A 20,106-nucleotide genomic window follows, 5' to 3' on the forward strand; every position below is an offset into this window, starting at 1 on the left:
GCTGTCCTGGAACTCAGAGTGCTCACATGGCTCTGCCTCCTGAGTCCTGAGATTAAAGGCGTGGTTCCCCACCACCCAGCAAGATGCTGTTTTTCTTAGGAAGCTTACTAGGCATCTGCAAGACCTCCTGACCCTAACTTTTTATCTTTTTTACATTTTAATTTTCCTATCTTTCTCATCCTCTGTGACCTTCACCTCAGGGCCCTGTCATTGAAGGATGACCTGCTGATTCCTGTTACCAGTGTCATGAAGAAATTATCCTGAGAATATCTTTGCTCTGTAACTCTTCTATCTGCCTAAATGTCTAGCCTGGCAAGGTGCCTGTTTATATTTCAATTGTTCAAAGTGTAACCTGGAGCCTGAACCTAAAGGATACTTAAGGACAACAGCAAATGTGGAATCTGTCTAGCTGGCACCTCTTTGAGCACTAGCCAGAGATTGATGTCTACCATCATTAAAGAGGTTTTTCTTTATTAATCTCCAAGGTATGTGAAGTATTTGTCAATGGAAAGTCATATTAATTCTAGAACAGCTGCATTTCCATCCTGTTAAAAAAAATTGTTCCAGAGACAACTTCCCTTACATTGATTCAGGTGTCCTTGATCTGTTGCTGTCCAGGGCAATGACCTTGCTATCCTTGACATTACACTTTTAAAAATCTTTTAAAAAATGACTGTACCATCTCACAGTTTCAAAGTTATGTATTTGAGTCATGTAGTTGACTATCCAATGCAGACACAGGAAAAGGATCTGCATATGGAGCGTTCCTTCTGTCCTCAGACCACAAAAGGAGGAATAGATTGTTGTGTACACTGCAGGGGACACAGCATAGGCAATCAGCTGTTGGAACCACTGAAAGACCCCAGTGCTGGGCAGTCTTTCAGGCTGAGGAGACCCTCCCAAGGAACAGCGAGTCACTCTTCGGATGCAAATAGCAAGAGGCTTTATTTAATACACAGGTACCTGGGGCGGCTTAGTCTCTCGGAAGACAAGCGCGCCTGCAGACTGGGGGAAGGTCTTTTTATAGGAAAGAGGGCAGCAGAAGCAGATTACAGAAGCAAATGCATCGTTAGTGGTCAGTTGGAATGGGGCAAGGGGCACAGGTGGTTTTTCCTCTCCCAGCACAGATGTATGGGAACAGACATCCTGTTAATTGATGTCCTGTCCTAATCTATGGATATAAAGATCCTGTTTTGCAGCCAGGGACCCTGACCTTACTCTGCACTTACAGTCGTTCGTCAAAAGCTTTGTGAAATGACGTTACAGCAGATAAGCTGGGATCTTTCATAGGGGGAGTTGTCTTCTTCTGTGAATTACTGACATTCTAAGTTGGGCACATGTGCTGACTATGCAAACGGGAGGTTCTCATTAGAGCAGGCCAGCTGCGGGTTCCTTATCGCTTGGGGCCAGGTGGCTGACCGGCTGACGGCAGATATCTCGCCTGGCTTCTCCACCCTTTTTCTCAAGTCGAACTTCCCTGCTCTAATTACTTGCGTTGCTCCAAAGTTTAAGCCTTGCAAAATGGCATTACTGCTGCTTAGTGAGTGGGGGTCTTTCATTCCCCCCCTTTTTTTTTTATCATGGATTTAATCATAAATTCATGTGTTTAAAGACCTCTACGTCATTCTGCTTTAATATCTGATATTGCTGGGAGAGTACCATGGTTTGGATAACTGAAAGTCTGTCTTTTATAAATTGCACCAGGCGATTTAAAATGTAAGGGCCGATTGTAAAGATAAGAAGTAAAATAAGTAGGGGCCCAGCTATAATGGAAATTAAGGCTTTTAACCATGGTGATTTATTAAACCATCCTTTAAAATATCCTTGTTGAGAAGATAGTAGAACATCTCTAGGGTTTGCAGAATAGCTCTTAGCAAAACTATCTGAATGAGGCTTGAAAGTAACTACATGGTAGACATTGTGAACCACTGTAGACCCGAGAATAGCACCCAACATTGTGGCAATAATAGTCTATTGACTACAAAGAGCTTAACTCAGCCCTAAGAAACACATGGATGCCTTCTCCTAAGAGGCAAGTTTAGTATTATGAAGACAAATCTCTTTTGCTGTAGACACCGGGAGTGTTGTTCCTCAGCTCCAGAGAATGTGCCGGAGAAGTCAGTTTCGGTCCAGCTGGCACCACATGGCATTTACGAGTTTCCATTGCATCCCGTAGCATCAGCTTTATCCAAATGTACAGGGTTGTGTCCATTGTGAGAACTTTAACAAACAATGAGAGAAAATGCAATACAGGATGACAAATGTTTAAAACAAAACAGAAAGCCCTAAAGCCAGAGGACAGCCAATGAGGACATAAATATCTTTTTGAGACTGACCTTACCCAGGCTTCACATTTGTAAGTACAGCATCAAAAAGTTTTAACATCCCATTGATATCTATTTTATTATATATTAAATTACATCTGTTTACCTTTTGAAAGTCATATCATTTTATAACCCCATAGATTAAAACAAGATTTTCCTGTAGAAAAACAAAACCTGTCAAGAGGTAAGGAGGCTTTAGGTGTGTTTGCTTCTCTCTGCAGTTATCTGCACAAAACGGTCTGATCTGGAAAAGTCTCAAACTGTACTAAATAATTCCTGTCAATAGGTCCCAGACACACAAAGGAGGAACAGAACAGAATTGTCTTTTGCTTCTGCTGTCTGATATTATGCTTCAAAAGACATTAAAAATGAGCAGAGCCCTGTGGGTTTCTGACTTTAGGAAAGAAGAGCCTTAAAGGTGATGTAAGCCCATCTTACAGCAGATGTGCCTGCCCTGTGCAAGCCTTGAGCTCAGGATTCCATCATCAAGGTCAACCATTGTCAGCAGATACATGAGCAGCAGCTAACTAGCCAGGCAACAGAGCTAGTGGCAACGATGCCGGGGTGTTTTGAACCCAGAACAGGACAGGAGGGAGGGAGGTCTGTCCAGTCATTTTTGCTGGTCTCCAGGGCCAATTATATCAATTTGTTTTTTTAGAATCTTACTTATCCTATCTATCTGACCTGAGCTTTGAGGTTGGTAAGCTTAAGTTCCAATTGATCCCCAATGTCTTGGCCACATCCTAACTTGCCTGGGCAACAAAGGCAGGCCTATTATGGGACATGATTATCTTGGCCATCCCAAACCTTAGGATGATTTTTTTTTTCTGATCTTCTTAGCCATTACATTGGGTGTCTCAATCTTGGTCAATGTATGATGGCTATCTTCTTTGGCAAATGCGTGGCCTCCTGGAGGCTCAAAATTTCCGCAGATGTCAACAGTCCTTTTTGTCTGTATATTGCTTTATATATATATATATATAGGTGAGGGCAAAAGCATACCTGCTGTTAGTATAGACGTTCCCTCTGCCATCTGTAGAGCTTGTATCAAAGCCACAAGTTCAGCGTTCTGGTCGGGCCACCATCCCTGAAGGGAGGCTACTGGCCCAGATCATTTGCTTCCTGTCCACCAATGTTGCCCCCGCCTTCCGCTTACCTTCGGTCTTCTGTACCTGCTTAGCTCGGACCGCCAGCCTTGTACCCCTGGCAAGCTTCACCCTCATTTTCGGCTCTGCCTGGCACAGCTTAGCCTGCCATTTTGCCATTCGCCTGTCCTTTAGGCAGATGCTGGTAGGATCCATAGTCCATCGACGTCAGCCCAGCACAGGAGCAGTAGTCTGGCACAGGAGGGCACCTGTGGTAGCATGGTGACTGCTGTATCGCAGTCTGACATGGGTGAGGGGAGCAAGACTGTAGAGTGAGCAGTCAGGGCTCATGCAGGCTTTAGAGCAAGCACAGCATCAAGGCAGTTGCTAGGAGGTGAGGATTTCTTCAGCGGTGAAGGCAGGGAGAGGTGGTCATCCTGGTGAGGAGGGCGTGGTAGAGGCAGAGGCAGACAAGCAGCCTGTGTCTCCTGCAGAACTGAAAACAGCAGCGAAAGCAAAAGTCCCTCGTTTGGTCAACAAAAGGCTTTGGTCATACATTCAGAAGTGACCAGGGAGGAACGAGTCATTTATTTGTCTTTTTCCCAAATTTATAGTTCGTAAGGTGTCCAGTTTGTATTCTTTACTCAGTTCCAGTGTCCCTCTTTATCTGTCTTTGATCTTCTGTTGCCCAGGCTCCTAATCTGTCTGAGTCCTATCTTTCTTTTGCTTCCCGCCTCTCTCTCTCTCTCTCTCTCTCTCTCTCTCTCTTTTTTCTCTCTCTCTTTCTCTCTCTCTCTTTCTCTCTCTCTCTCTTTCTCTCTTTCTCTTTCTCTCTTTCTCTTTCTCTCTTTTGTGGCTACTGCTGTCTGCTGACCTTCAGAGGTTGGGTAAAATGCCTGTAAACTTTCATTAATCATTTAAGGAACACAGATTTTAACTGGCCCCTGGAGAACCTCTCTTATCTCAGCCGAATTAGTGGGGTGCCTTGCAGCCCCCGCCTGAGATTTGCCATGAGCCCAGCATTTTGACTGTCAGTTTCTCCCTTTAGAAGAATGAAGATAGATCCATATTTTTCTCTATGCACAAAACTGAAATCCAAACAAATTAAAGACCTTAACATAAAACCAACAATATTGAACCTTTTATAGAAGGAAAAAAGTTTAAAATTTATTTTAGCAAAGGATATAATCAACAGAACGTAATATCAACCTGTAGAATGGGGAGGTATCATGAGACATATAAGGAACTTAGGAACTTAATCCTCATAAAAACAAATATTTTAGTACAATTACGTCACAGACCAAAACTGTAAATTCTCAACAAATGAACTTGAAGTGACTGAAAGATATTTAAAATTTGTTTAAATACAACATCCTTAATCATCAGGGAAATGCAAATTAAACAATTTTGAGGTTTTATCTTATTCTTGTAAAACTGACCAAGATTAAAAATATCATTTGACAATTTATGCTTACAGCTACTTTGAACATTAGCATGGTGGACTTTCAAAATTAGATAACATATTACCTTAAAAACTTAGCGACATCCTTTATATTATCATTGACAGAATCTGAAAACAACTCAAAATGCACCTTTTTTATATTAATAATAAATGAGAATCTTCGCCATGTTTTTTTTTTTAATAGCCATAAACATTATAAAGAGTCAAAAGGACCATTTTAACTCAACCTCATCATTTAGTAACACCCCCTTTGCCATTGTAGTGGGGTGAGAGGCTTTAGCAGATCTTTGTCTTGTGGGGCAACTCAGGGCCCCCACCTTATCACAAGCATTGTGAGCAGACAAGTGTTAAATTCAGATCTAAACATGGGCTGGCTTAGAAGCTCAGCTGGGCTGTTCATATGGCCCCGGCCCTGTGCCAGGCCTTCTACAGCAATAGTTCTTGAAGACAGTGTAGTCCTGCATCCATCTAAACAGAACTGGGAATTTACTTTTCTTCTAGACACACTGCATAGTAGTTTTTTTTTTTTTCAAATAGCATATTATTTTAAAGTGACTTAATTTAATTTTCCCAATTTTTAAACCAGAGGCTTTTACCTGGATGCAGCACATGATGACTGGTATAGAGCATCCCCAGAAGACAGATGTTATTAGGGCTGGCAGGCCCTTTTAATGTCAGCTTATTCCATTAGCTACTACTCCTGAATCCACACTTATCATTTATCAACAGCCACAGGGAAATTTACTTGCAATCTCTTGCCCTACTGCCAAAATGGAAAGGTCCAGGTTCTTTAGGGGACCTTTGCTTTTTAATAGGGTATCCGACCCCAGAGAAATAGCCTACTGCAGGTTCCCAGGCTTAGTTCTGTGACCCTGGCGCTAGCACCAGCTATTTCCCCTGGGCAAGGGCCACAGATCTTTAGTACAAGGTTTTACATGGCATTTGCAGATGGGGGCTGCCATTCAGTCTCTAGCACCTTATTTTCTAAGGAAAACAAGCCTTCTCCACAGGGAACCCCACTGGGGATCCTCCCAGGACCTGGCTTCAGCCTCAGCTCTGTCCACAGTGAGCTCCTAGTTGTATAGCACAAGCTTCCCACATCCCATCTCTATACTCACAGCAATCTAGCAGCTTTTCTCTGAATGGGATTCCAGAGGCCCCAGGAGGCATTCCCTCCAGGGAACTTGTGAGGTCAGGATTGGTCCACTCAGTTCCTCTTAGCCCTCACACTGCCAGTAGCAGCTGGGAAGGCCTTTGCATTGGCTGTAGGGGGAGGGAACACCTTGGACTGTCTAAGGCAGCCCTCCTCCCCCAGTCCTCCCGTGCGGTGCTGGTGGACTTCAGGTCAGCAAGGGAGGACGTCATTTTCAGCACAGGGATTTCAGGGGGGCCACGGCTGCCCCCTTCTCTGACTCGGGCCAGGGTTGCTGCCATGCCCCGCCCTGCGTCCTGCTGAGAGGTTTGGTCAGAGCTGGAGCCAGTTGCCCCGCCTAGGCCTGGCTCCAGGCTGTGCCTCAGGAGATCACAGTCCTGTTCCCTCCCCCCCTCGCGACAGCAAGCAGGGCAGTTCAGCAGCAGAGCCTAGAGAAGTAAAGGAAGGGCAGACTGTCTGCATTTCTTTTGGATTTTCCTAGAGTTAGGGTCAAAGAGATGGTTATTTACTGCCCCATGGTACCAGATTTAGACTCGAGTACAAACAGATATACAAAACAAAGAACATATTAAGCACAAAAATACACAGACAATACAGATGCGCGGGCGCGGTTTCGGCATAATGCCGAAAGCAAAATTTCAGACGGAGACTCTGAGGATCCGGATTCCTCGTCTCCCAGAAGAATCACGTACCCTTCGGACTGTGGGGGTGCCCCGAACAATCCTATTCGGTAAGGATTCACAGAGTTACCGATGGGCCAGGCACCACATCCGGCCCCCAGATGCCTCTGAGACGTCTCCCAGGGCTGCGGTCGGGAGTGAGAGCCCGTCGGCTCCTCCGCGGGTCCGCCCGATACAGATCTAGTCAGCCAACTAGTACAGATTCGGTCGCAGGCGCAAACACAGAAACACCGAAGCACAGACATTCACGGAAAACAATCGCTGGCCAGCTTACCTCCCGGTGGTGGGTCGGTGATCCCTGGGCAGGGGTCTCCAGATCTCGGTGGGACCTCCAAATGAAAGACCCCAGTGCTGGGCAGTCTTTCAGGCTGAGGAGACCCTCCCAAGGAACAGCGAGTCACTCTTCGGATGCAAATAGCAAGAGGCTTTATTTAATACACAGGTACCTGGGGCGGCTTAGTCTCTCGGAAGACAAGCGCGCGCCTGCAGACTGGGGGAAGGTCTTTTTATAGGAAAGAGGGCAGCAGAAGCAGATTACAGAAGCAAATGCATCGTTAGTGGTCAGTTGGAATGGGGCAAGGGGCACAGGTGGTTTTTCCTCTCCCAGCACAGATGTATGGGAACAGACATCCTGTTAATTGATGTCCTGTCCTAATCTATGGATATAAAGATCCTGTTTTGCAGCCAGGGACCCTGACCTTACTCTGCACTTACAGTCGTTCGTCAAAAGCTTTGTGAAATGACGTTACAGCAGATAAGCTGGGATCTTTCATAGGGGGAGTTGTCTTCTTCTGTGAATTACTGACATTCTAAGTTGGGCACATGTGCTGACTATGCAAACGGGAGGTTCTCATTAGAGCAGGCCAGCTGCGGGTTCCTTATCGCTTGGGGCCAGGTGGCTGACCGGCTGACGGCAGATATCTCGCCTGGCTTCTCCACCCTTTTTCTCAAGTCGAACTTCCCTGCTCTAATTACTTGCGTTGCTCCAAAGTTTAAGCCTTGCAAAATGGCATTACTGCTGCTTAGTGAGTGGGGGTCTTTCACCACCACTATGGAATAGGGTCCGACTATAGTAGTGAGAATGATTTGTAATTTCCCAGCATGTTGAACTTAATGTCATGTGAATGAACACAGACCAGATTGTGTGGGTATCCAGGTTGGAAAGTTTATATTGAGCCAATGAACATTGAATTTGCAATTAGGCCACTATCCTCTGCAGATGTGATTGATTTTGCTTGACACAGTCATGTCAGCTCAGAGATTTGAGAAACAGGCCATTGACTGTAACTCCATGTGTCAGGTTACAGATCTCTGCAGCCAACATATGTATATGGGCAACATCAATCTATATCTTGTTAATAACATCCCGTCTCCTATAGAAAGGATTACCCTTTTTCAAAGTCTATATAGAAAGTTTTATTTAATCTTTAAAATGCAGTATTTTTATCATTTGAAAATCACTTATTGGTGTCATTTTCAGATATTTTCTTTTAAGTGTATTGCTGCTTTTGTCTTTATTTGTTTTTGTTCTCCAATGTTTCAAAGTCATTAAGAGATAAATTTCATTTCTCTCAAGTGAAGTTTACTGTTGATTTCTGTGTGGAGCGATGTCTCCTATAATTTATGCTTGCCTCATGGTGTGTTTTTAAGAATTATTTTGAACACCTAATTCTGCTTCTGTTGCCCAGTGCTGGGAAGACAGTCCTGCAATTACTTCCTGGTTTGGCCTTGACTTGTCAGTGAGAAAGAAAAATAGAGCAGTTAATGAGTGTCTGCTAATCTTTCTGGGTTTTATTGGGGACTTAGAAGCAGAGGGACCTGTGTAAGGGTGGAGCTCATTGACTAACTTGAAGCTAATGAAGACACAGTGTAGAAATGGAGAGGTTGGACTGAGGGTGAGAGCTTTCCTAATTCAACAGTAGTTGAGATTAGCTCTGTGGAAGAAGGTAGTCAATTGTAGATGCTCTATGAATGTCCTGATTGACCATTGTTTGCAGTCCACAGACCAGGGCAATCAGAATCTGGGCAAGAGCCTGACCTTATCTTTAAACCTAATTGCTATATTTACAGTAGCTCATCCAAAATAGAAGGTCTGGGTAACATGTTGTGGCCCTTTTTAACAGAACTGTTCTTTTCTGGATTAAGACATTCATCTTTAGAGAAAATATAAGAGAAATCTTTACTTTTTTTTGTTTGTTTGTTTTTGTTTTTGTTTTTTGAGACAGGGTTTCTCTGTGGCTTTGGAGCCTGTCCTGGAATTAGCTCTGTAGACCAGGCTGGTCTCGAACTCATAGAGATCCGCCTGCCTCTGCCTCCCGAGTGCTGGGATTAAAGGTGTGCACCACCATAGCCCGGCTAAGAGAAATCTTTAATGTGCTCTAATACAAATCCCTAATCTCTGGAGTATATGGCCATAAAGTCTGTCTCAAGTTTTCAAAATAGTTTTTGAGATGACAGCTACATCATATTTACATTCTCCTTTCTGCCTCCAACCCCTAACATGACCACGAATTGTTTTCTAATTCATAGTCTGTTTTTCTTTAACAACAGTTACAAAATAACCACAGTTACACAGTAACAGTAGTTGCTTTATGAATGTGACCTGTGTTTGTCTGCACGATTTCCCATCTCTGAGGGAATGGGATGAATGCACTGGAAAGTGAGTGTGCAATGCAATGTGCACACAAAGGACCCTGTGCTTTGGATGAAGAATAGGATGTGCTATAGGGGAGTGGGAAAATGTGTTAAATACAAACTGTCTAAACTGGGGCCCTGTCTGCAAGGCTGGGAGGGCAGAACTGGAAGGATTGTGCTGTCTGAGTCATTTGATCTCTGATCCTCCTGTAGAGGAACTGCTAATATTGTGAGTCCCAGCTGGGTGGCCCTAGGTAGTGAGGGATTCTGGGAAGGGTTAGCAATCAAGAGTACTAGTGGCAGGCAGTTTGTGGGTTCTCTCCCTGATTCTCTTCTGCCTCTGCTATACGGAGCAGGAAGGAACCAGAAGCTATCACATAGTGAGTGTTGGGTGTTCAGAGCAGCTCTGGTGAACTGCCATTTCTGCTGGGACTTGTAAGGACCATGAGCAAGACTGTAGTTATGTTGGTCCATGTGGTTCATGCTGGCAGTGGTCCTTGTTGTCTGAGTCTCCTGTGTGTAGATTTAGTTGGAAAGGGAGACTCTGCAGCCCTGGAATGGAAGGAAATGATGCTGGTTGTATCTCTGTCCAGAGTATACATGGGCACTGCTTTTGTTGTGCAGTGGAAAGAGAGATTAGAAAACTGAAGGTCTTCATTCCAGAAGTTCTGAATATTGCATTACAATTTCAGGTTTGTGTTATAAAGATAACAAATAGTTTAGGAATTGGTAGAGCAATGCATGATTAGAATGCTTTTAACGTGATGCTACCACTAGCCACAATGGTGTGATCCAGTGAAGCTTAGTTCCAGGGCACAAAAGGAGTTTCTAATGTGCAGAGATTTCTTAGGTGTGCCTTGTGTTGGACAAGTAGATAGGCACAATCCACACCTTCTCATGGAGCAGGATGCAGATTTTAAATCGTTTTTCTAGGTTGTTTTGGGATGGGGCATCACTGGAACTACATTTAACTGAGGCCCAAGAAAGCACAAGGGTCTGGAGAGTCATAGCAAGAGATCTCTGCAAAGACAACATCTATATTATGATGCTTCTGTCTTTGGAAGACAGATCAGTAATCGGGGGTCAGAGACAACAGTTTAAGGGTCACTTTGTGATATCTTTCTGAAAGTTGTGAAGTGTATGTTTATTTAATTTCCGTACACATATAGTCAAAGATAGCTGGGCAACCTTGGATTATTGGTCAAGATCACACTTGTTCTTTTGTAAGTTTATTTTGGTCTTTTGATTAAATGTTGACTATATCTTCCTGCTTTTGTTCTGGTCTTTTTCTCTTTATCACCTTTATTCTTTCCCAAACATTGTACACGTTCTTGACTGATGTCTCTATGTGGCAAATAAAGAAGTCATGTTATTCTTTAATCCCAGCACTCGGGAGGCAGAGGCAGGCGGATCTCTGTGAGTTCGAGACCAGCCTGGTCTACAGAGCTAGTTCCAGGACAGGCTCCAAAACCACAGAGAAACCCTGTCTCGAAAAACCAAAAAAAAAAAAAAAAAAGGAAGTCATATTATGTAAATCTGTGTACTATTTTTCCTGTAATCTAATTATTCAGTTTCTCGAAAATGATGGATCTTCGCTAATTTCATTTAGAAAATTCCTTACCTCATCAGGTCCTTAAGTTTTGGGTTTCTGGAAAGTTTCTGTGCAGAGACTGTTTTTTTTCCTCTTAGATGTACACATATGTAAGGCATTTTGTCTCATGCACAGACACTCTCAAAAAATAGCAATAACCTTGTTTTCAAAAGTGGTTGTGATTTATAAAGCAGTCAGAGTAAAGCAAGTTACTTTATATGTCAACTGATTCTTTAAAAATCTGTTCTCTTGAAATTTCTTTTAAAAAGTTTTCACTTCCTCACTGTGAGGCAGACTTAGAGGCAATCACCAATTGTAGGAAATGAAATTGTGTCTAAGTGATCCTAACAGACATCATTTTCTTTTTCATAAGAGAATGAGGTTCTTTTAGTCATCAAAACTATTTTCCACAAAGCAAAACATCCGAAGGCGTCAAGTGAATATTGCGAATTGTGGCGGAAGAGCCCTTCTCACCCAACCCCTTTTCTGTTATTGGTAAAGGAGAGAACTGGAGTGTACAGGATGAGTGATGGCCAGGGATTTCTTGGAGTTTGACTTTGACTAGAATCTTGTAGTTCTTGTTTGAGGGACCATAATGTATATTTGTAGATCTGTCTTTGAGTCTTGTTTAGTCAGTGTGCCACGTATGCTCTTGAGTTTATGAACTGTAATCTAATTATATCATTCATTTTTTTTTGAAAATGATGGACCTTCACCAATTTGTATTCAGAATATTTCTTCTCTTGTCAGTTCCTTAAGTTTTTGTTTTGAATAGTTTCTGTGGAGTGACAATTTTAGTTTTCTCTTCTTGATCTTAGCTGCTTCCCTCTTTCCATTTTCTGGCATGTCTGTGTTTTTCAGTTGTTATCTTCGTGTTTAGGTCTTTGCTGCTTAAATGATTGACAAGAATAATACCTTGTCTTTTGTTCTCTAAAACCTTTCCATATAATACTGTCTCTGTGTGATAATTAGCCTCAGCTTCAACATGACAAAGCCTAGGGTCATCTGAGGAATTATCAATTGAGTGTGTGCTTAGATCAGAATGTCTGATTTCTGTCTGAAAGTGATTATGTTGATTGATGCTTGATGTTAGAAGAAGACTCTTCCACTGAGTTGGCAATGTCTCTAAGCAAGTGGGCTTGGACTGATTAAGGGGGCTAGCTGAGTACAAGACAGTGACAAAGCACAAGGGAAAACCAGGAAACAATGGTTCCAAATGTTTTGCCTCCAGTGATTAACTTGAGTTCCTATCCTAAGCTCCCACAGTGGTGGATTCTGACTTAAGGGTAACAACCAGATAAACCTGTTCATTACCAGAGTTCCTTTTGGTTAGATCTTCTAATCAAAGCAACAACGAAGAAAGTTGGAACAAAAGTGGTACCTTTAAAGTGGTTTTGTTGCTGCAATGGATTTGGGAATATTGACTATGGAAGAAGTTTCAAGATAGCAGGACTTTAGATGGCAAAAGTCATAGAAAGCTCTACATGGCTTAATTGCCCGTTCTTGTAGGACCTGAAAGACGGGAATGTTGAGAGTAATGGCAGGCAGTGGACGTCAAGGTCATAGCATTTTAGTGGGCACAAGATGCTGTGGGGAACAAAGGAATTGGATTGGCCTATGTACCCTGAGAGACATGTGTCTTAGTTTTTTTTAGGCCAAAATCCATGGCTCCTGGGGCACACTGCCTTTCAGTTGCTGACATGGTGATGCACCACTCCCTTAGGCAGTGAGGCATTCAGGCTAATCTGTGTTTCTCTGAGTATTCCCTTAGTGGTCAAGGAAGTATGGAAGTTCAACAGTACACTTGGTCAATAATCCTGTATTCCTTGTATAGCTTGCGATCTTCACAATATCCTGGCAACTACACTGTAGTGATCCTGGAAATTTCTATTATCTTCTATTTCTGATAAAGATATAAAAAGTCTGATTACTCTCAATAGACAGTCCTAGCCTTGTCTTGCTGTGGCCTCTCCAGCCCAAGCCTGGCTTCATTCCTTGTGGTCCTATTAGGTGATCTGTCCTGGTAAGTAAGTGCAGGTGCTTAGAAGACTTCATAAAAAATAAAACTAGGGATCATTTGTGTGATATTTTCGCCCCAAACCTATCTTAATTTTTCCACGTCCCAAGAATAAAAACACTAGGTAGTTTCAGATGGCAATGCAATGGTTAAAAAGAGGCAGGGATTTTCGAGGGTCTTAGCATCATTAAAGGAATTGCTCTGCATTTAAAGCCTAGGAAGGTGCCCTAAGTCTAAGACTCTGTCTATGCCCCTAATTTATGGAAGGACTATGCAATGTAATTCCTTGTCTCAGGAGCAGCATCATACAGAACCTGCAGTAAATTTATTCCAAGGTTGGCAGGGTCCATCAGACCTTGGCAGGATTGAAAGACCCTCAGCAAGGACCTTTCCTCTCTGATGAAGACCCCAGAACCAGGAAACTCCGAGACCAGGCCACAGGATGCAATTAGCAAGAGGTTTATTGAGTAAACACAGGTACCTGAGGGCAGCAAGTCTTGCTTGGAGCAGTGGGTTTTTTTATAGGGTAGGGAAGCAGAAGTGCGGTTACAGAAGCGAGAAGCATAGTTACAGGGTTCTGATTGGGCAATTTGAATAAGGCTCGGTTTCAAACTGAGTACAGTTCTGTGGTTTCCAAGAAATCAGATATGCATGCTGACTCGGCCCATCTAGAGTACAAACTCTTCTTCTGGACCCCAAGCCCCTGCTGGCAGTCCAGATGGTCGACCATAGATATCCTGCCTGGCCCAACGCCCTTGCCCCTAAGTTGACCAACGCCCTTGTCTCTAAATTGAACTCCCCTGTCCTAGCTTTTAGTTATATTGCTCAAAAATTCAAGCTTTGCAAAATAGCGTTATTGCTGCTGCTAACTTAAAGCTGCTAGGTAGGGGTCTTTCACTGACTATAGGCATCCTGTTTCCCTAAGCAAACGGGATTTTCTCATGAGAGCCGGCTAGCTGCAGGTCCTGAGAGGGTCCTGAGGGTCTCAAGCGAACAGGACGTCCTCATGGGAGCAGGCCAGCTGCGGGTTCTGATGGGGGGGTGTCCAGAGGGTCTTTCAGGATCACCTACGTTTTGCTAATTTTGGAAATAAGAGAGATGCAAAATGTAAAGGTCACGGATTCTTCTTCTGTGGTGTGTTCATCTCAATTGTAGCCATATATGATTGGAGATTCAGAGCCCTAGGGACGAGACTGTGGGAGTTTATTGTGTTAAGTGTTGAAGATGAAGCTGGCTTACATTTGAGACCAGGATATTGAAATTTCCAAGCTATGAGACATCTGTCATGGAGGTCTGCATATGAGGAATAGAAGTAGCAATAGAGTAATATATATATGAGAAGTGGCAGGGGTTGTGTAATAGCTTGACCTTATTATGATAATAAACTTTGTTTGTAGTCAGAGATCAGAGCTAGCCATTAACTGAACAAAATATCATAGAGGTTTTGAGGACTGTGAACTGCTAAGAGACAGGAAGTAGACAGGTGGGGCTGGGAGAAGATCTTTCTCTCTTTACATGGAGGAGGTCGGAGTCACTGGTGGTGCTCCGCTGCTTCTCTGATCTCTCAGGCTCACACCCCCATATCTGACTTCTGATTTTTACTGATAAAGATTCATTAGATTAACACTTCATCAGCCATTAAAGTATAAGCTCAGTTAACAGAAAGGGGTAATTAAGGCCCGCAGAGATAGGTTACAGAATAGATTATTAACTTTTAAATTTTTAAATGCTAATAAAAAGGAAACAACAGCTGTGAAGAGACATTAGATAATAAAAAAAAAAGCCCTGCTAAATTAAATCAAGCTGTTTGCTTTAAAGATATGTTGAACTCAGAATAAAAACCGAGCTATGTATTAAATTGGGGAATACAGTTATAGCGACCACTAAAATCGTTAAAGATTAGTTTCAAACATAAAAATCTCTTGAGTAAAAGGGACAGTAGCTCATCAAAGAGCATTGCCATGCAATCCTTACTAATTTGTGAGACTAACAGATGTTTTTCTTTTGATTAAATATAATTGCCAAAAATCTAAAAACCACTGGACAACAGAGACATCTGAAAAAAAAAAAACCAACACATCATCCAAATAAAATGTCCCCCTCAAACAGAAAAAATTGGCCTAACAATCACTTATTATAGTCGTACTTATAGTCATGTTAGGTACATTTTCAAGGTGAAACAAAAAGACATTTTCTTTTTCTTTTAAAGACAGATTCCTCTGTGTTGCTCTGGCTTTCCTGGAACTCACTTTGTAGAATAGGTTGGCCTCTAACTCAGTGAGATATATCTGCCTCTGCTCTGTGAAAGTGCTGGGATTGAACGCATGCATCATCACAGCCTGGCAAAAATTTAATTTAAATAGACAGGTGGTGTCGTTTCTTCATTTTAAATGTTACCCGCTTTACCCTTTCTGTTTACTCAGGTAATATTATCTCCTTCTGAGTTCTCTGATGGAGCTAAAGACTCGATCGTTGTAATTATGCATGTTACCAAATTGAAAAAAAACTCAAAAAAACGTACCAGCGTCTGATTGCAATAAGAAAGGAATCCGAGAGAGCAATCTGTATCCAGCAGAGGGCACTCTTTCTCTCACAAGTTAAAAGGGATGCATTTGCCTTGCTGCACATCCTTCCAACTTCTGTCTTGTATCTCCTTCAACAGCACATTTTCTGTATTTTGTTCAAACATATCTTCCAGAGCAAGACGACAATGAAATTCGATAAAGGAGAAACTTGAAAGGAGGAAGCAGTAGACCTGGATTCACTGCTCTCTGCCAAAGGGCTACCCTGGGTACATTAGTCTCTCTAATCAAAATCATTTTTTTTATTATGACAAATTTTGTCTGGCCTTAGTGCATTTACCACAGTGTATTCTGTGCTAACCTTTGTCCAGGGTAATTACCCAGCCGGGAAGCCATTGTTAAATGTTTACTTTTGGACACCTGCGGGATGTCTGCTCTGAAGGCAGAAAGCCATTGTGAGAAGGTAACAGTTGCTGTCAGCTTCAATTTTCCCAAAATATGTTTAGGCTTACAATTTTACATGTTGGACTCTTCACTTCAGAACTTTCCCTACAGGTAGAGTAAATATGATTTTAACTGTTACATAAAAATAGAAGGAAGGTATATTTGTGGGGTACTATTCAATACATATATACATTGTATAAAGTTGAAATCAGGTTAAATATACATGTCTAGTTAACATGGATGACCTCTTTTGCATTTAAGTATTTACTTTTCTCAGTCTTTTTTTCATAATAAATGCTTTTAAGTCTACTTGTTTCTCGGGAATATTTTTTTCTGTGTTCCCTATATTTTTGTATTTAGCTCCTTTACTGTTCATTTTGATAGTTTATAATTTGTATTTTATTAACATATCATAAAATGCTTTCAGTAATTCTTATTATGAAATATTTTAAACAGCACCAATAAAAAAATAATAGTGAACCCTGTGTAAAAAAAAAAATGAAGCAAACTTGATTTCAATGTGCTTAGACTGCTTTATTGGAACAGTGAGGGAGCCGAATCTTTCTATGGGATGAAAGTTGAGGAACTTTACAGGGGCTGGGACACCTATGAGAAAATTGTAGCTAATTGTGTGTGTGTGTGTGTGTGTGTGTGTGGTTTTACTTGGATCAATGTGAATTGTTTAGTTTTGATACCTGAGCATATTGTTTTTGCTAGTAGAACTAGAATGGTCAGGCTGCAATTTTTTATGGCTAGAAGCTGTTGTTCAGTACACGCTGACTTAATTCCTCCTTACTTGATACTATCACCCAACGCTAACATTCTCTCAGATAACGAAAGTTACCAAGTTTCTTTTTTTTAATTTTTTTAATTTATTAAAAATTTTATTAAAAATTTCCGCCTCCTCCCCTTTCCTTCCCCCAGTTACCAAGTTTCTTTCAACTATTTGTTTTCTTTGTCGTTGTTAAATTATCTTCAGGAGGGGTGGGCAACAATTCAGAGTCTAAGAGCACGTGCTCTATAAGTTAGAGGGCCTGAATCTGAATCTACAGCTCTCAGATGAAAATGTGGGTGTGAATGCACCTGCCTGGTACAGTGTGGTGGGCAGAGACAGGAAAACCCAGAAAACTTGGTGCCCAGGAAACCCAGCAGAAATGGTGAACTTCCAGTTCAGTAAAAGACCTTATAGCAAGTCAGTAAGGTCAAGAGTGATGGAAGAGAACGTCTTTATGTCTTTTTATGGCCTATGTGTGAACACACACACACACAGGGTTTTTTGTTTTTTTTGTTTTTGTTTTTTTTTTTCGAGACAGGGTTTCTCTGTGGTTTTGGAGCCTGTCCTGGAACTAGCTCTTGTAGACCAGGCTGGTCTCGAACTCACAGAGATCCGCCTGCCTCTGCCTCCCGAGTGCTGGGATTAAAGGGCGTGCGCCACCACCTCCCGACTCACACACAGGGTTTTTAAGAAACAGTTGTAAAAGACTTTCTCTCCTGTATGTTCTTGTCCTTAAACAGTGAAGACACTATTTTCTGCAAAATACAAGAATATTAGTCATTGTAATTATCACATCTAATAGACTTTCAGACTATTTTACCAAGACTGTGATTGACTTATCTTATTCAAATTTGAATTAAATGCATGCCAGGCAAACACACTAATAGCTGTGCTGCATTTCAGCCTCTCGGATTTCAGACCTATTTCACTAGGTCATTTGTGTGTTTGAGGGGAAGGAGCTATTCAGATTTGAGAACAACCTGCAAGAATTTCTCATCTCCTTTTCTAGATGAGCTTCTGGGTTCAAACTCTAGTTGCCATGCTTGCTGAGCATTTCCTGTAGACTTCCCTTTCTTTACATTTTCTCCCCCTCTAGACAGGGTTTCTCTGTGTAACAGCTGTGGCTATTCTGAAACACACTTTGTAGATCATGCTGTCTGCCTCTGACTCCCAAGGGCTGGTATTAAAGGCATGTGCCACTACCACCTAGCTGATTTACTCTTGTTTAGCTACTGAAGCTTGGAATTGTTCTATTTTTAGTTTCTGACTCTTTGATATTAATCTGAGAAACTGCTAACCGTTTTGTTGCTATTGTCATTGTTTTTCTTTTGAGATATTGCCTCACTGGGAATCTCTGGCTGACTTGGAATTGGTATAAGACAAAGCTGATCTTGAAGACGTAATCTTTGATCATTATGCTGTGCAGGCACTGTATTATATACCCAAAGCACAATTTAAAAAGTGACCATATATTCGAGGCCAGCCTGGTCTACAAGAGCTAGTTCCAGGACAGGCACCAAAAACTACAGAGAAACCCTGTCTCGAAAATCAAAAAAAAAAAAAAAAAAAAAAGAAGTGACCATATAAATAATGAGTAAAATCTGTAGATAATAGTATGGCCAGTGTTGCCTCTTGACCAAATCATATCCATATGGGTAACTTACAATTCCTATGTTCATGGGAATTATTTATGTAAGATAAAGAAGAGTCCAATGAAACCTGTTTTTAAAAGATACTGGAAATGAATTTGGAAGGATATTATATGACATTACAGAAATATCTATTTGTTTTTATTATGATGAATAATCAGAAGTTTAGTTGTGATAAAGGAAATTATAAGAATTATCTAGGCAGGGACTGGGCGGGGGTGGGGGCAGGGACACGGGGTGGCCGGAGCCCAGCGGGAACCAGATGCGGCTTGGGGCCAAGAGCGTGGCTTCGGGGGACCGATCTTTCCGCTTTAGTTACTTTTTATTTGTCTCATCTTTCAGACTTTGCACTTGACTATGCCCCGCAGCCAGCAAGCCTTCAGTATCCTCGCACAATGCCACTTCCTGCAGACAGCAAGGGCTCACGCTTCCAGACTGGAAGCAAGCGGAGCGATGAGCCGCTGTTCGTTGATCGTTTCAGAGAGATTTGGGAACAGAGGCGCAGGCTTCGGAAGTAGATCTCGCTCCCACTCCCAAGCCCCCCCCCCCCCCGCCCCCCAAAAGTGACGCTTCTTGGAGATGGCACACGCTTTGTGGTGAACCCCCAGATTTTCACTGCTCATCCCGAATGTTTGGACCAGGAAGAGAATATAACTTCTCAAGGGCCAAGGAAAAGAGGGAGTAGGAGGTTGCAGAAGGGTTCAGTGCCTTCCCCACAGTACTGGATTATTACAAAACTGACATCAGCAACTGTCCGGAAGGCATCTCCATTCCCAGATCTGAGAGACACGTGTGACTATCTCCGCATTAACTTTGACTTCAACACTATCCGCTGTCAAGATCTGAGGGCTTTACTCCATGAGCTGCCCAACGACGGTGCTCACAGGCAGTTTGATCACCACCTCGAGGAACTGATTCTGCCCATCACGGTGGGCTGTGCCAAGAAAGGGGAGCGAAAGTGCCACATTGTCGTGCTGACAGATGAGGATTCTGTGGACTGGGATGAAGACACCCCCTCCCCCCACTCATGGAGGAAGAGTATTCCCAAATTCTTTACAGCTCCAAGCTCTACAGATTCTTTCAGTACATTGAGAACCGAGATGTTGCTAAAACAGTGCTAAAGGACCGGAGCCTGAAGAACATTCGCATTGAAATTGAAGGGTATCCTACTTGTAAAGAAAAGATTAAGAGGAGACCTCGAGGGAGGTCTGAGGTGCAGCGCCCCTTTATCCAGATGTCCTGGGAAAAGGAGGAAGGGAAGAGTCGCCATGTGGCTTTCCAGTGTCTTCGCAGCAAGTCCCTTACCAATCTGGTGGCTGCCGGAGAGGACGGCTTGGAAGACCAGGAGCTAATAATGCATCATCCCCCGCAGGTGGAGGAACTTGACCGGCTAAATGCTCCACTCTCTCAGGCGGCTTCTAATGACTTCCAAGATGAGGGACTGCCCCTCTCCAGAGGGTCCGCCCCTTGCCAGAGCGCTTCTTCTCTGTGGGCGCCCCCAACCTGGCCTCCTGGTTTCTCACCCCACTCCTCCTATCTGTTTCCATCCCCTCTCCGTCACTATTGTGCCCCTTCTCAGTCTGTCTCTGGCCGTGTGAAGAGCTTTCTGGTAATCAGACGACCAGTTTAGCCGGCCCTGGTAAACAGACGTTGGGTCTCTTGCTGTTGGTTGAGTCTTGTCCAACTGCGGGAGAGGAAGTGGACTCCTGTCGCCTCACGGTTGACACAAGAAGCCCACATCTTTACACCCAGTGGGTGGGTTTTTTGCCT

General features: G+C 42.8%; 1 pseudogene; it reads left to right on the forward strand.

Annotated features, from left to right (window-relative positions):
• Nucleotides 1–357: 357 nt before the first annotated feature.
• LOC121458904 lies at nucleotides 358–19,966 on the forward strand (annotated as a pseudogene).
• The last annotated feature ends 140 nt before the right edge of the window (nucleotides 19,967–20,106 follow it).

This window comes from Microtus oregoni, unplaced genomic scaffold (assembly GCF_018167655.1).
Source record: "Microtus oregoni isolate MIOR12 unplaced genomic scaffold, Mior012 000018F_ref0000195, whole genome shotgun sequence".
In the NCBI taxonomy this organism is placed as follows: domain Eukaryota; kingdom Metazoa; phylum Chordata; class Mammalia; order Rodentia; family Cricetidae; genus Microtus; species Microtus oregoni.